At 46.9% G+C, this 16,312-nt stretch overlaps 1 pseudogene; it reads left to right on the forward strand.

The window, feature by feature from the left end:
- Window positions 1-5,423: 5,423 nt before the first annotated feature.
- Window positions 5,424-16,031, forward strand: LOC144166204 (uncharacterized; annotated as a pseudogene).
- Window positions 16,032-16,312: the final 281 nt, after the last annotated feature.

A 16,312-nucleotide genomic window follows, 5' to 3' on the forward strand; every position in this document is an offset into this window, starting at 1 on the left:
GAGTTTTCGCCGATGATTGCATTATATATCGCTCAATAACCTGTGCTGACGACCACCTAACACTGCAAAATGACCTCAACAAGAATAATGACTGGTGCGAAAAATGGCTGATGTCGCTAAACAAGCAGAAGTGCAAAATTATGTCTTTCAAACGCAAGCACAATATTTCCAATTGTTCGTACATCATTGATCATTACCCTCTGTCGCACGCATCCTCCTACAAGTACCTAGGTATTCATTTCACACCAAATCTTTCTTGGTCACACCATATCACCACCATTTGTGCAAAAGCTTCAAAATCATTGGGATGCTTACGCCGTAACTTGCATAGCTGCCCATCCCATGTTCGTCAACTAGCTTATCAGACCTTCGTTCGCCCACAACTTGAATTCGCCGCATCCATCTGGTCCCCTTACCAAAATTACCTAATCAACATGCTTGAAGCGATTCAAAATAGGGCAGCCCGTTTTATCTCGAGAAATTACGACTACCATAGCAGCATAACGGAAATTAAGCTCTGCCTTTCTCTTCAATTGCTGAGTACTCGGCGGGATATTTCTCTTCTATGCCTCTTCCATAAGTATGTTTACAGTAATAAACCATTCCCATTTCAACTCGATATACCTTACGTTACATCTCGCAGGTTGCATAATAACTTAACTTTCACGCGATTATATGGGTCAACCGACGCCTTTAACTCATCGGCTCTTCCTCACGCCATTCGCTTGTGGAATGATCTCTCGAATGACATCGCATATCAATCAGACCACGAAAAATTCAGACAACTTCTCCACTCTTTCTTTCAGTGATAGAAATTTCGACTGGTTCTTTTTACAAGTATTTGTGCCACCTCCTGCATTGCTCCAGTGTAATTATATCCATTCGTTTTTACTCCGGTTCCTCCCGCTTACAGATTAAGGCCTTGTGTTCGGTAAAACAGCATCGCGCTCTTCTTTTTCTTTCTTTTTTCTTACCGCTTCCCACTTTGTGACCGCTGCATTTTTGTAGTTTATAATGTCCTTATACACACAAGTAAAACTCTGTTATGCTGTGTTTTCGAAACAAGAACAAGTTGCTTTCTGCGCGTTATTTTAGAATATTTTTAACTACGTGTGTAGTAGGTGTTTTTTACTAAGTTGTATTGCGCATAGTTGCATTCCGTTCCACCTGCAATGTTCCCATGTATGTGTCACTTCAAGTGACTTTTTGTACATTCTTTTTCTCTTTAGTGACATATATCCTGTTATTTACTGTTCCGTTATTTCAAAGTTCATTCAAAGTTTGATGTTCCCTTACAATTCTGTCGCGACACTCACCCTTTGTTACCCCCTTACACAATGCCCTGCAACAAGGGCATGTAAGGTATTTTTAAATAAATAAATAAATATATATATATATATATATATATATATATATATATATATACATATATATAGGACAGAAAGAAGAATTGGCAGTAAAGACGACATTTTTTCTTCACTTTCTTATTTTCCAAATTCTATATCTTGAACTACTACATCCTCCCTTTGCTGTCCGAGGTCTTCTTGACTGCCAATTCTTATTTCAGTCTTATTTTCAACGAGCCCCTCATTTCCTATTCTGATTCGCTACATGCATAGCGAGGGCCTCTGTTCTGGCAGTCTTGGTGCCATAAGGAGCTTAAGAGGGTTCAAGGCTGCTCGACTACTCTCGACATGTCGTAGACGCTCGAGTCACGGTCCGGGGTTAAAAAGAAGGTCCCCTTCACCCCGAGTAGTCCGAGTGGCGCTGGCTACCACCCCCAAGCGCAGGAAACAAAAACACCTGAACATAAACACCCCAGAAAGTGGAGGCTAAACTAGCCCCGCCGGTAGCGTAGTGTTTATCGAACCAGGCCGGTATTCTGGAGGTCGTGGGTTCGGATCCCACATGGCCGGAATTTGTCTCCACTTTCTTATTTTCGTTATTCTTTATCTTGAAGTACTACATCCTCCCGTTTGCTTTCCGAGGTGTTCTTGACTTCCAATTCTTATTTCTATCTTATTTTCAACGAGCCCCTCATTTCCTTTTCTGATTCTATATATATATATATATATATATATATATATATATATATATATATATATATATATATATATATATATGTGTGTGTGTGTGTGTGTTTGTGTGTGTGGGTGTAATTTAGCAGGGGAAGGCATTGGTCGTAAAATTGGAAGGTGTTTGGGAAGCAGCATAAAAATGAGAGAACTGGAAAGAAGAAGAAATAGGAAACGATAACAAAAAGAATCATAATCAGGTGATTCGAACAAGCGAAAGAAAATCAAATAAAAATCAAATCAAAAAGATTCAGTGTCTCGTGGCCAAAGGGGCGAGAGAAAGGCCAAAAAAGACACCCCCGTGCTTGCCTATGGCGTACATACGGCGGTACATATCCGTTCTAAGACATTTTGTCGCGCGACTAAAACTTGTAAGAGTACTATACTTGGTTTGCAGTTGTTGTATGAAAGGCCAGCGCTCACAAAAAGCAGTCAGACAGGGAGTACCAACAGAATCAAAAAGGCAGGGGCAGACCAGTCATGAAAGAAAAGATAACACAAGACAGGTGTAGAAACAGTACACGCCCCTGTATATACATATGTAGTCAGCACAGGACAGCCTCCAGGAACCCCGGAGCCGTCAGCAATGAATGATTGCAAAGAGGAATACAAAGCATGAGTGGGAGAAGAAAGCAATGCACATGCTTCGTAATGAAACAGCTTACAAGGTCAGACTATCAAAGGTAACAATGGTTCCGCAGCCTTCTACTCAGTACATAATGGCGAGACGTGCTACTAAGATTTCGTTTAGGTAAGTCACTGTGCTAGGGAACGCGGTTCTCGCAGGCAAATAAAACCAACTGCTGGGTGTCGCCAACGGAAGGGAAAAGATTAACAAGGGAAATAAAGAACTGTTATAACAGTATGAGTACAAATCGAGAATTCCCGAATATAAATAAGAAGGAGAGAGGGGACAGAGAATGCCAAAACCAACAATAACATCGTAGGAAAAAATACAACCGTTAGGATAGGATAGAAGCCCCTGCACTAAAATTACACCATCTTCCTGTAGGGGAACACTGAGTACTTGGCGAAACAGCCATGGGGTCAACGCAATTTCGGATTTCGTAGTTCAGTTAAGTGAAAAGTGCGGTAGTTACCATTGAAACCAAACGGAAAATATAACGTTGGCTACGTACCTCAACCTCACGGAAACAAGGAACTGAAAACTAGTGTGCACTTGAATCGATCCCATGCTTGCTTCTACTACTCAGGGTTCCCCTACGGGAAGATGGTGTAATTTTGTTGGTTCGGACTATCGGTTTATGTGAGCATCGGTTTCATGCACTCTTAGAGAGGGGCAAGTGCCGCGAACAGTTCAATGTTTGTTTATTTCTGTTTTGCTTTACCGCATGACTGCGCTGGTCTTTGTTATCTGTGTAGCAAAGGAATCGCGTGTTCCATTCTTTGTTTATATGCTGCATGTGTATTTCTTCTGATAGGGAGAGTGTTCCGAAGTAACTTCAACAGCCTAGAATAATCTTGTTTGATCTACAGTGTTGTGGATGTTATTCGACGGTTCGAGAAACACCTGCGCCAAGAGATAAATTCTCGCGGAGCCGAGGCCGTGGCATTTCATTAAACGACGCTCGTTTCCACACGTCACTTTGTTGAGTGCTGCCTCGCCGACTGTATCTTCTTTGAGTTGTTAGGGAAGCTCAAATTCGCTCCAATATACTTGTTTTCCTTGAGACAACTGCACCGCCTTTGTCTTCGTGACAACATGCATCAGGAATAGACATACCCCTCACCTGCTACACTGGGGCTCTTAAGATCGGGTGAGCCGGTGCGAGTGTTACTGTGACCTATACGTAATATAGCTACGGCCACTTCAATGTGTTTGTTGCGTGAGTCTACGGTGCATTGTCCGATGTGTGGTTTTATTACATGCAGTTTGTTGGCAGTCCGTTTGTTCCACACTGCTTGCCGTGTTTTCTGTAGTTGTTGCCTGATGTGTAGCTTGAGGTCTGTGTAAGCTAGTGTTGTTATATTGACCACGTTTTGGAGCGCAACGCTGGCGGCAATTTCATCTGCAAGCTCATTTCCGGCGATGCCAGGGGGTCCTGGTACCCAACACCCAGTCACCTGAAGGTTTGAAGAATAGTGTAACATAATTATTTGAAAACAAATATAACGATGTGGTTTCTTCGATTATTTTCAAGATGAAAATGTATGTACGACGTTAAGCGAATCTGTTTAAATGATGAAGAAAAAATAGGGCACTTGCCCTCTCTGGAGAAGGATGACCCGCAAAGCTGGACGCAGTCCGCGGTGTGCACGAAAGAAAACATGTTTGCTGTACTTTGCGAAAAGCATACTTTCTAGCCAATTAGCTCAATGAACCTTTGAAGGATCCAAGCTTTTTTCTCGCATACAAACAGAGCTGCTGCGTCCCTCTCCCATTGTAATCACCTTACTCTTTGCAAAATACACAAACCTAATCCGCTCTACCACTAAGGAGTCCGGAAAGTCCCATCGGGCCGCGTAAAGTCCAGTGTAAGTTTCATGCCACCGCGACGTATATGTAATCCATCAGTACGGGCATGAAATCAATAAATGCGCGTTCCCACCAAACTCCTTCCTCCCACTATTCTCCACTACAAACCCGCGCACGCATAAACCAGTAATCGGTCATGTGCGCGTGCTTTGAAGTGACAAAGGCGGATTACAATATCCTCTCAAAGCAACCTGAAGAAGTGATATTGGCTCACGCTGGCGTCCCAAGCGGGAAAGTTGCTATTTATCCAGGAGGGATTCACCGCTACTGGACAAGCTGAACTTTACGCGGTGACGGCAGCGCCAGCAGCTTTCCGTTGTTTTTGCGCCCGTCTACGCTTGTTGTTAGGCCAAGGCATCCTATTTGCTTTTTGTTCTGGAATGTTTCCCGTGCCGCTGAAAGTGAGTTCCTGCATTACGCGCCGATCCACCGTGCCTGGCGCCTGTATTGAACCACTTGTCAGTGACGTCACAGTTGCTACTGAAACGGCTGCAAAACAAACGGCGAGGCTTTTTCTTGCTATCCTATCGCTTGCACTGCCATGGCCTCCTTTCTTTCGCCGATCGCGGACTTACAGCGGCGTGAGCCTCTACGACGTGGTGTCAGAAGTTGTGTAATCCGCCCACATTTAAGGCCATCAAAAAAGAGTCATAGAGACGTCAGCACAAAAAGTGACTGCAATGGGTACTGCACTACCACCACCCCCGCCTGGCCTTCAGCAGCTTCCCCCGCTGGAATTTGACACTACCTCGGAGTGGCCGGCATGGATACACCACTTCGACGACTATCGATATGCGTCAGGCCTGAATGAGGGCTCAGAGGAGGCGCAATTACACATTCTCCTCTACACCATGATTCGGCAAACAAGGGACATCTTTTCTACATTCAATCTTTGTGTACAAGACTCGAGGAAGATTTAGGTGGTCAAAAAATGTTCGACGAGTACGTCATCAAGTAGACCAACGTCGTTTACGAGAGCGCTTGCTTTTACAAGCGGCTCCAGAAGCCAGGCGAGTCTATTGGCCAGTTTGTGGCGGCTCTACACGTCTTGGAGGAAAAATGCGACTTCGGAGAATTCAAGCAGTGCCTCATTAGAGATCGGTTCGGCGTGAGCCTGCGGGGCGAACAACCTTCCGATTCACTCCAAATGGATCCGAAGTTGTCTCTCGCGACAGCTCTGGCGAAGGCCCGACGGAAAGAGATAGTTAAGCAGGAACAAGCAGAGCTTCGCAACTTCAACGAGGTTCGCCACAACACTCCGTGCAAGCCTCGTGACGACTTCTACGCCGAAGCAGTGGCCCGCTGCAGGAAACCACACCGCAGCGACGAACCCCGGCCGACTCCAGCTCGTTCCGATGGACAGTGCATCTTCTGCGGCGGCCACTCGCACCCAAGGACAGAATGCCCAGTCAGGACACATAAGTGCTTCAACTGTGGGTAAAGGGCTATTTGGCAAGGTGTGCCTCAAAGAGAATTCTCCAGGCTACCAGCGAAAGGTACGAGTGTCATCCGTACAAAAAGACACTGGGGAAATTTCACTAGGCGAGGTCGAAGCGCATGGTGCCAAGGCACGTTACGTTAACGTGTTGGTTAATGCAGTGCCGGTTTTTGCAAAGGTTTACTCAGGGGCAGAGGTTTCCGTAATTCCAGCATCGTTTCCTGGACTTCCCACGAGGTTAGAAAACGCTGACGAGATTTTGACAGGCGCTAGTGGTGACCGACTAAATGTTCAGGGCAAGTTTCAGGTAGACATATTTTGGAAGGGACAAACTTCTCGCCGAACATGTTATGTCATCAGTCCTTTGCGCCATGTACTGCTGGGTTTGCCATCTCTCGAAGCTTTTGGAGTTATTAGGTTCACTGACTCTGTCGCTCAGCAAAACTCTGACTACCAGGTTTTGTGCCCTCAGGTTTTTGACAACTTAGGCACTATGCCCAGGAAAAATACAATCAGGCTCAAACCGGACGCAGTCCCATTTTCAATAAGCGCACCACGCAGGATTCTCATACCGCTTCAGGAACCGGTAAAGCGGGAGCTTGATAAGATGGAACGAATGGGCGTTATTCGGCCAGTAGAAGAGCCAAACGAATGGTGTGCCTCCATTGTTCCCGTTCAAAACCCTCGGGAGACTTAAGGATCTGTGTAGACCTTACGCAGTTGAACCAGTTTGTCTTAAGAGAAAGGTATACCTAGCCCAGTGTAGACCAAACACTAGGCTCGCTTGCCGGTGCCAAATGGTTTTCCAAACTAGACGCAAATTCCGTCTTCCATCAGGTCAGACTTAGCAAGGCCTCAGAACTACCGACCACGTTCCTTACGCCGTTTGGGCGGTACTTTTTCACTCGGTTGCCGTTTGGAATTACGTCAGCTCCAGAGTATTTTCAGAGGAGACTGTCAAAAATCCTGGCGGGCATTCCTGGCGTCGTTAACCTGATGGGCGATATCCTCATATTTGGCGACAGCAAAGAATAACACGACTCTAGGATATCGAATGTCTTAACTAGGTTGACCCAGTATAACGTAACGCTAAACAAGGCAAAGCTGCATTTGGGGCATGAAGCATGAGCCTTTTGGGGTACTTTGTAAGTGAGGAAGGCCTACAGACGGATATGGCCAAACCCAGAGCCATTAAAGAGCCGAAGGCAACCCGGATATTTCACAGTTGCGCCACTGGTCGCCGACTCTGGCTAGTTTCGGTTTCCGAAATTGTGGCAATGCTAGCGCTAGGGTGCTGCGGCGTGCCTGTTCGCTTCCCTCAGCGTTTCTTTCTTTCCACACCGTGCATGCTTCGGCGCCTCCTCACGTATGCGCAACAGCTCATTGGCGCCAATATTTTTTTTTATTTCTCACGGCGCCCGGGGCAGGCCAGTTCGGTGTGCGTGTAAGCGAGCCGGCTTGCGGCGTGCATCCACGGGCAGAAAGTTTCGCTGCATTATAAAAAACATTCGAATGTATTCTAAATATGGGGCCACGGAGGAAGGAGGGTCACCATTCCTGCGCAGCTATGTGGTACAGCAACACAGGGCCAAATAGTTCGGCCAAATTTCTCGTCTTCTCCAAAGATGACAGGTAAGCAAATTAGCTTTGTAGACGTTATAGTAATTTCCAAAAAAATCCGACCGATGGCACTCTTCTCTTTTTAAAATACTTCGGGCATGTAACGGGAAGTTAATGAGACATGTCAGTCGTCTTGGAGTGGAAAATAATTGGCAAATATATCCCAGCCTTGCAGGTACATAAAGTTTTGTTATAAGTAAACGCGCGTTCCGCGAGCACACTCTTGCTTGAAAGGTGTATTTGAAGCGGCATTGCCGTGTTATGATCGCCTTAGTAATTGTTGAACGTCGATTCAGGATTCTTATCAATGTTTTTTTATTGTTGTTTCATCCGTGGGTTTGAGTCTTGGTTGGAGCCCCAAGTCGAGGAAAGTTTGAGACTTCATTGGACGTTTCCTCTGGTGAATCTCCTCAACCCCACCAAAGTCATCACGCTGCACTTACTCACAAAGAAGGCAAGCTTAACTGTACGCGCTTCTTGTCATTGACTGCGTACCTATTACCATGGCGATTGCTGGCGTGGGGGGTGGTGTGCCCTAACGAATTCTTCCTGTGCTATTTTGCTCCAAAAACGGATATTTGCGGCAAAACTACTTCCAAGCGTTGGTTCAGTGCTCAAAAAAATCTGGCGTAATACCCCGGTGCCACTCGATTTGCAAAGGGATCAGTGGAAGGCCAAGCCGAAATACATGCGTTGTCTGTTGCCACCATTGCAAGCATTTCGCTCATTAAAAACAAAAACAAAAAACAAAGTTGCATTGGCGCCTTTGCTCTTCAATCTAACGTGCGCGCCCGCGCCTTGTCATCTTATCGCAAGTGGCCTTGCTGTTCCTTAGTTGTAAGTTAGAATCGTCATGTCGTATCGGACAGGATGAGATAAGAGGCGCGGCCTAGACATGAGCTAGAGAGTAGCTTGTGACAACCTAGCCGTCGGTGCGTTCGATTTGTGTTGCGATTGTGTTCTTTGCTGTACGACGTGGTTGCGCATTTTTAAGTGCGAATGCACTTTATAAGCGACCCCAAACCTTCCACCGCCGCCGGCGGCGGCGGCGTCCGCAGTCCTCCTCTCCCTAGCAACGGCGTGGAGCGGAGAGGAGCGTCGGTAGCAACGGCGTGGTGACGTCACTTCACCACGTGACCGCGCTCGCTCCGCCTCCTCGCCGTGGCTGCGCAGGTGCGCGCCGCTCCCCGCACCGCTCCTCGCGCCGTGACGTCATGGTATGACGTCAAAGCGCGCCTCCTCTCCCCAGCAGCTGCCGCGCGCCTCTCTCTCCACCGTGACGTTACACTCTCTCCTCTCCCCCTCGCTCGGCTGAAGCTGCCGTGCGCCGCTGTCCCTCTCCCCTTGCGCTCGCCTCCTCTCTCAGCCACCTGGCTCGGCGCACTCGGCGCGGCGTACCCCCTATATATGCAGCGATAAACTGCCAGACCTCCGTGGGTCGGCTCGCGCGCTCACGGGCGAATGCCAACGGATTTTAACTTTACTCCCCCTCATAGCATCACCCCGTGCATTCGCACTTAACCATGTTCACCCTCGGGGAAATGCTTGGGAGTTTTTTTTGTACGCAGATATAATCCAGCAGTGAGTGGTCAATAGTGCGGTTATTATGTTGCAAGAGTTTTTTCTCGCTGCATTTTGTTAGTGTGAACTAAATTTCTCGGCAGTGTATGCAGGTTAATGGCAGGGTTACCGCTTCCTTTCAGAGTTTGAGTTAACTGGCCAAAAATGCAGGCCATGAAGCATAAGTGTGCGGGTTTTTTTTAATTTATAGGCTCCCGATTACTGTGTCTCTGAACTGAAACGAATTTCTTGAATGTCAAAGAATATTCCTGTCTCGAGGCGAGCCCAATAAATAAGTGTACATTGAGTACACGGTCCTGCCAAGTTCTTTTGTTCTCCCGCCGAGGTGTGCGCGAAAAAAATCTGTATAGTGACTAAAACTTCCGAAGATCTGCTTGGGTAATCAGTTATTGTGTACCTAAATGTGCATCTCGCACGTTTTTTTTTCTTTTGTGCAATGTCGTATGGCTAATTTTGCATGTCATAATTTTGCTGAGAGTCCAAACGTGTGTTCATAACATGTATGTGCAATATATAAGTGTGGTGCATGTTTCTTCATGACTGGGAATCAAACATGTCCTCATATAAATTTCGAATAAAAGATAACCGAAACGAATGTTTGTGTAGCGGTCCAATTAATATCGCCACAAAGACAACAATTCGACACCAGAAAGCGCACTAGTACCTATGTTTTCTTCGTTCAATTATTAAACGCGTTACTGCACACACACACTAAACGACGGGCGGCGGCCATTCCGAGGCATCGCCGCCACTCGTACAACTTTCGCGCCTGGTGCCATTGCCGAGCGGCCCATGAGCCGCCGCCGGCGCGAAAGTTGTGCGAGCGTCGGTTGCTGCGGCCGGCGGCCCGGCCCGGGCCCCGGCTGCCGCGGAAAAAATGACGTAAGCAGCGTCTGCGACGTCACTAACCTCCATTCCCCCCTCTCCTCTCGTTGCCATGAAGATAAATGCAACGTTTTTCAGACGCCACGTACCACTAGGTGAGGATTTGGCGCTGTTTGCGCGAATTGCGCTGGGACCACGGTGGATGCTACAGAGGCCGCCCCGTTTTTGCGCAGTGTTCTGGGCGTGGCCAATCACCTATGCCGTTTTTTGGCCAACTTAGCGCAAACCACTGCCCCGCTACGGGCGGTTTTTCAGAAACAGGCTGATTGGGTTCGGGGTCCAGCTGAGAACACTGCTTTCACAAGCTCGAAAACTTTTATCTGCTCGGCAACATGTATGGCCATGTACGATCCGCGACTTCCCTCGATCTTTTCGGCGGTCGCCTTTTCGTTTGGTATCTGCCATCCTTTTTCAAATACAATGTAATGGCGAGCGCCGCCGGATAGCGTTCGCTTCAAGGCCATTGACCAAAACCGAGCAGCGCTATGCGCAAGTCGAAAAGGAGGCACTACCGTTTACATGGGCTGCCGAAATATTCGACGAATATATATGAGGTATTGATGTGACGTTCGAAACAGACCACAAACCTCTGGTTTCGTTGCTCAGTAAAATGCCTATCGATTTGTTGACGCCAAGGTTGCAGCGCTTCAGAATAAGGGTGATGCGATATCAGCTCCAAAATTGTGTATGTTCCCGGCAAAAGCTTGAAAACGGCGGACGCTCTTTCACAAGCGCCTATGGAAGCAGATAAATTCGCCGGTGAACTAACCGTCTCGGAAGTGTCGTCGTTTGTTAAATGTTGTGTTCAAGGGCTTGAAACCGGCAATAATTTTGTTTACAGAACACGTGATGCTGAAAAGACTGACGTTGTTTGTCAAGACTTTCTGAGGTTGTGTCGCCAAGGCTGGCCGAAAAAATTAAAAACTTCCTTCCTATCTGGTTTAATACTGGCAGGAACGGGCAGTAATTGCCGCATTCAATGGAATATTCCTAAAGGGGTCTAGATTGGTAGTACCTCAAAGCCTAAAATAAGAAATACTAGCAAAGCTAAATGATGGGTATCAGGGCATCTAAAAGACAAGAGCATTGGCGAAAGAATTAGTCTGGTGGACAGGCCACGGCGAACAATTGGCACGGCAAGTAAAAGAGTGTGGTACATGTGCGCGCTTCGTCACACCGAGCTGTGAGCTTTTGATCTCAATCTTAACGCCACGTTTCGAGTGGGAACGAGTTGGTGTCGACTTGTTTTCATTAACAACTGTCATTAACTTGTCGTGGTCGACTACCTGTCAGGGTATCCGGAAGTAGCCCTCCTTCACTAAACAAAAACCGGTGCGGTAATAGAAAGGCTAGAAAGTATTTTTGCACGTCATGGCATCATGGACAACGTGGTGACGGATAACGGACCGGAGTTTTCTTGTACAGAGTTTGGGAAGTTTGCCGGTGATTATGGCTTTTGTCCCGTCACTTCAAGCCCTAGGTACCCTCAGGCGAATGGGGAAGTAGAACGAATGATGCACACAATTAGGCGCCTGATATTCCAATCCAAGAACCCATACCTGGCTCTGCTTGCCTACAGGGACACCCCATGTATCCTCGGCTCTAGCTCATCGGAAATCCTCACGGGCCGGCGACCTCGGACAAGACTTCTAATGTCATCGCAACTGCGTGATCCAGTGCACCCCCCGCTGCTTGCTCTTGCGGCCAGAGACAGAGCCAACAAGAACTTGCAAGCACAGCACTACAACAAACGCCACAGAGCCAGAGAATTGGATAAACTAACACCAGGTGAGTGTATGGGTAACGGACATTAAAACTAGAAGAAAGGTTCTAGCGACAGCCGCCACTCCACGTTCCTATGTAATACGAACCGAGGAAGGGGTTACGCTTCGACGTAACGGACGAATGCTGAACCGCTTGCCACAACAGGGGAAGCGTCAAGGCAGTTACACGTTTCCAACTGAAAGCGAGTCAGCCGAATTGGTTTCCACTGAAAGGGAGCCACCCACCGCATCATCTTCAGCGTCAGTGCTTCCATATTCAGAAGCTGGGATTTCAACGTACATACCTTCAGCTTCAGTGACTGTGACCAGGTCTGATAGGGTAGTTAGGCTACCAGTTCGCTACGGCATTGTTGAATGAGATTTCTTTCGTTTTCCCTCACCATTAAAGGTTCTTGATTTTGTTTATAAGCTGGGGTTCTAAATGCCACGCGCAAAGAAAAAAAAAGAAACCCTCTTGTATTATGAAAAAGGGGGGATGTGCTGAAATGTTTCCCGTGCCGCTGAAAGTGCACTCCTGCATGACGCGCCGATCCACCGTGCCTGGCGCCTGTATGGAACCACTTGTCAGTAGCGTCACAGTTGCTACTTAAGCCGCTGCAAAATAAACGGTGGGGCTTTTCTTGCTTGCCTATCACCTCTACTGCCGTCGCCTCCTTTCTTTCGCCGATCACGCACTGTAGCGGCGAGTGCCGATATGACACTCTTCTTCCTTCAAACAAACGGCATCCATCCGTCTTATACCGATTAAAAACATGAAAGCCCTTCAGCTCTATTCTCGCGTACAAACATTTGGCGGCCCATTTCCCTTCCCTATCGTAGGCATCTTACTGTCTGCCTAAGAGTTCTGTGTAACACAGTAACCCACATCCACACCTCTCGTTAAGTAGGGTAGCCTACTAACTGCATTGAGCCAATAAATTTCGACATTTAAATCTCCCACCCGCGCAAACGGGATTTCATCGGTAGCAGCACGACGCCTAGCTTTGTGTGCACGTCGTCCTTTTTCCACCCACAAACCATACACGCATAAACCCGCAAACGGGAATGGTGCATACTTAGGCGTGAAATACATAAGCAAAAATGCCGTTCGGAAGGCCTTCCAATCTGGAAATAACTATGGCTCAGGGATCACGCCGTCGTTCCAACAGGGCAAGTTTTTGTTAAACCGGGAACGATTCGCTGCTATGTGGCAAATGGGAATTTGAGCAGAAAAGGTGTCAGCAGGTTTCGATTGATCTAGGGTACAGCTCTTTGGGCGCCGTTACCCAGGCTTTGCGGGAGAAGCATCTACCTATGTCCTCGTAACCGCGTGAGCGAACGCAGCAGCGACAAAAGAAAGAAAACAGGAAAGAACTTCCAGCGATGGGTGAGGTGCAGTACGATACGTGCGGATAAGGCGTCATCTGTCTCATTGCCTTTCCCTCACACGTCTCATACATCGCCATGAAGGAGTGCGCTCCCCTGACACTTTCTCCAGACGCTGTTCTATTCTCCGCTAATCAAAACAACGTGACATTTGTGCGGGAGGTTCAAACGCGATTTGAAACATGCTGGTCAGGGGTGGCGCCGTCCTGCGTGGTAGCAGCAGAGTAGCGCCGCCGTGCGTTCGCTGATCACATGAGCACTTCCTGCGACGCAGCAGAAGTGTGCGCGGCCGAGAAGACTGCAGCTCGCCCTGTGCACACATTTCCTGTTATGGAATATAGTAGTCAGTGCATTTCTTTACACCCATCTGTGCTTCTGTTTATTTTGTGCATTTACATAATAAACGTGCTATCACCATTAGCTACCGATTGCGCAACTTGCCAGAGGGACATCGGTGGAGGCGAGCGGAAAAATAGTTGTAAAATAGGTATCAGCGATGGTGAGCAGGAGTCTCGGAGGGGCGTCGAGTAAATCGATGACACCGCAATGAAAACGTGGGGGTTAGAAACATACGGCTTTGCAGTAAAGAATTGCCATGTGCTTCTGCTGCACAAATACTTGTGTTTACATTCAAGGATCTACCTGCTTCAAACTTTGGTCAATGCGTAGCTCAGTAAAACAAAGTGAGAGTTTTTAATGCATCAATGGGAAAACTCGGCAGCCCCATTTTTATCCAACAGATAGAACTACAGCAACATTCCCGTTTTCTTGTCCTGCTTTTATTGAATTGTGAGTAAGGCAAGTCAAACTAAACCGAGCTAGGGGCCATGGTGCTATAACATCACAATGAGTGTATTTGAATGCGTATAAAAAGAAGACTCCATGCATAGTCACTTCGTTCCTAATTTTCTGCGAGACAGGAAATAAAATTGATGGATGGTTTCAAAAGAGATTAGTTGTGGATGTATTATTAAAAACCGGTGTAAAGGAATCGTAATCCAGTGATTGATTTAAGAGGCATACTGAAGGTCTACATCATTTCGCTGGTGCGCTAAGCACCATCTGTCGCACTCTGCATAAAGACTCTGAACAGGACTAGTATGGAATGCGCCACAGGAGAGGCGAAGACCCAGGCAGCACTGGGTCAACAATTTCAAGAGCAGTTTTCGTGGCTGACCAATAACCAATCCTTCTGTAGTCCAACCGAACCCTACCCGTGCAGCGTAAAGGCGAAGCAGCAGTTCTGTAACTGCACCGTGTGATTTGTGAGATAGAACGTTTAGAATATGCATTGAATGTATGTTAGGGATTAATATTAGTTTTTTGTCAAACAACACAGCCAAAAACTTGTGTTCCCTTTTCAGAACAATCGCGTCACCATTCAGTTTTTGTCAGGATCAGGCCGGAATCTGCGCCTTTTTGAGCTGACAACATAGGTACATTTGCAGGATTAAGTTTGAAACCATTTTCATCTGCCCAGCGAGAAAGCTTGTTTACCACAAGCTGGATATGACGTTCAATTCGCACTCTGTTACAAATTTCAAAATATATTTGCACGTCATTTAAATAAAGTAGTGAAGAAATAGAGGGTGGCAGTGCCTTTCGGAGCGAGTTCTTCTTAGCAATAAACAATGTGCATCTCAAAACGCCGCCTTGAGGCACGTCATTCCCCTGCAGAGGAACGTTTGATAATGCCGGCGCAACTCTGATACGGAATGTTCTTGTAGACATGTGACTAGAAAATGTTTTCAGCATGTTACCCGGAATACCAAAACATTTAGGTCTGTGAGAATGCCATACCACCATGCCGTATCATAAGCAGCCTCAATAGCTAAAAATACTGTCATGCAGTATTTCATATGCATGCATCCTTAATAAAGGCCTCTAAAAAACTATCGAATCATGAGGTGGACCACCCCGCCCGCAAACTTGCCAGCAAGCTCTCGATAGGACGATTGTACTCCAGAAAGGAGACGAGTCCCCTATTGTTCAACTTCTCGAGCATCTTGCACGGCAGCTTGTCAGAGCAATGGGACGATAACTAGCAGGGGAAGATAGATCCTTTCCCTCCTTCAGAAAAGCCACCACAATGCCCCACGCCATACCTTTGAAGATGGCCCGAAGGTCATATTTTGTTGTAGAGGTGCAACAGTGTTTCGAGTGTGTCTGTGTGTATGTGTTGTATGATAGTGTTTATAATGTTTTCTTCACGTGGAGCTGAAGGCTTACAAGTACTGCGAGTCAGCTTCCGCTCACGAAGTGAAAACAGGAAGTTATAAGATGTGTTTGAATTATTATTATCCTACAAGGACTTCTTTTTCCCTACGTTTTGTATTTCATGAAAGTGTTTGCGTAATGTGTAGAGCTTGACGCGTGTTGCAAGTGTTGCGCGAGTGTGTTCGCCTGCTCTTTGAGTGTGCCCACTATTGTGCTGACCAGTGGCAGGCTGTGTGCCTGTTGTCTTTAGTTTACGTATACGCGTCCATACTTTGCGTGTGTCTGTGTACGAGTCTATGGATATGAGGAAGGCATGCAAACTCTATTTTTTTGCAACACGGCGCACGCGCTTCCGAGTGCTTTTGCCCGTTTAAAAGACACAGGGTTATGGGTTGTGTGGTTCCGGCGACGGACACCCCACGTCTTGTTTTGGGACTCTCGTGCCTGCCTGCAGTCCTCATTCCACCAGGGCCTCCTTAGGTGGCACGGTGCCGGAGGCCTTTGGAATTAACTTTTTGGCGGTCCAGGGGGTGCGCCGTGAGCAGTTTGGTTGCCTCTTCTACGTGTAGGTGTTTTTAATGGATGTGTATTCTACTTTAGATGTTTTTCTGAATATACTCCAGTTTGTTTTTCTCTCACTGAACCTTTTATGAGAAGGGCAAGTGTCTGTCCAATTGCCTATGGATATCAGTTTAGTAGGAAATCGGTCAGTACTATATGGTTTTGTGTCCACGTGCCAATCAAGAAAGATGAAAACAACTGCAGATCCTATAGCCAAATCAAGGTTGTAATAAATGTTTAGTCCTATTTTATATTATTTAGCATGTTTTTTGTTACAAAGGCTTGCTCC

The sequence above is a fragment of the Haemaphysalis longicornis genome, unplaced genomic scaffold (assembly GCF_048455015.1).
Source record: "Haemaphysalis longicornis isolate Haplotype H1 unplaced genomic scaffold, Haemaphysalis longicornis Haplotype H1 scaffold_16, whole genome shotgun sequence".
NCBI lineage: Eukaryota > Metazoa > Arthropoda > Arachnida > Ixodida > Ixodidae > Haemaphysalis > Haemaphysalis longicornis.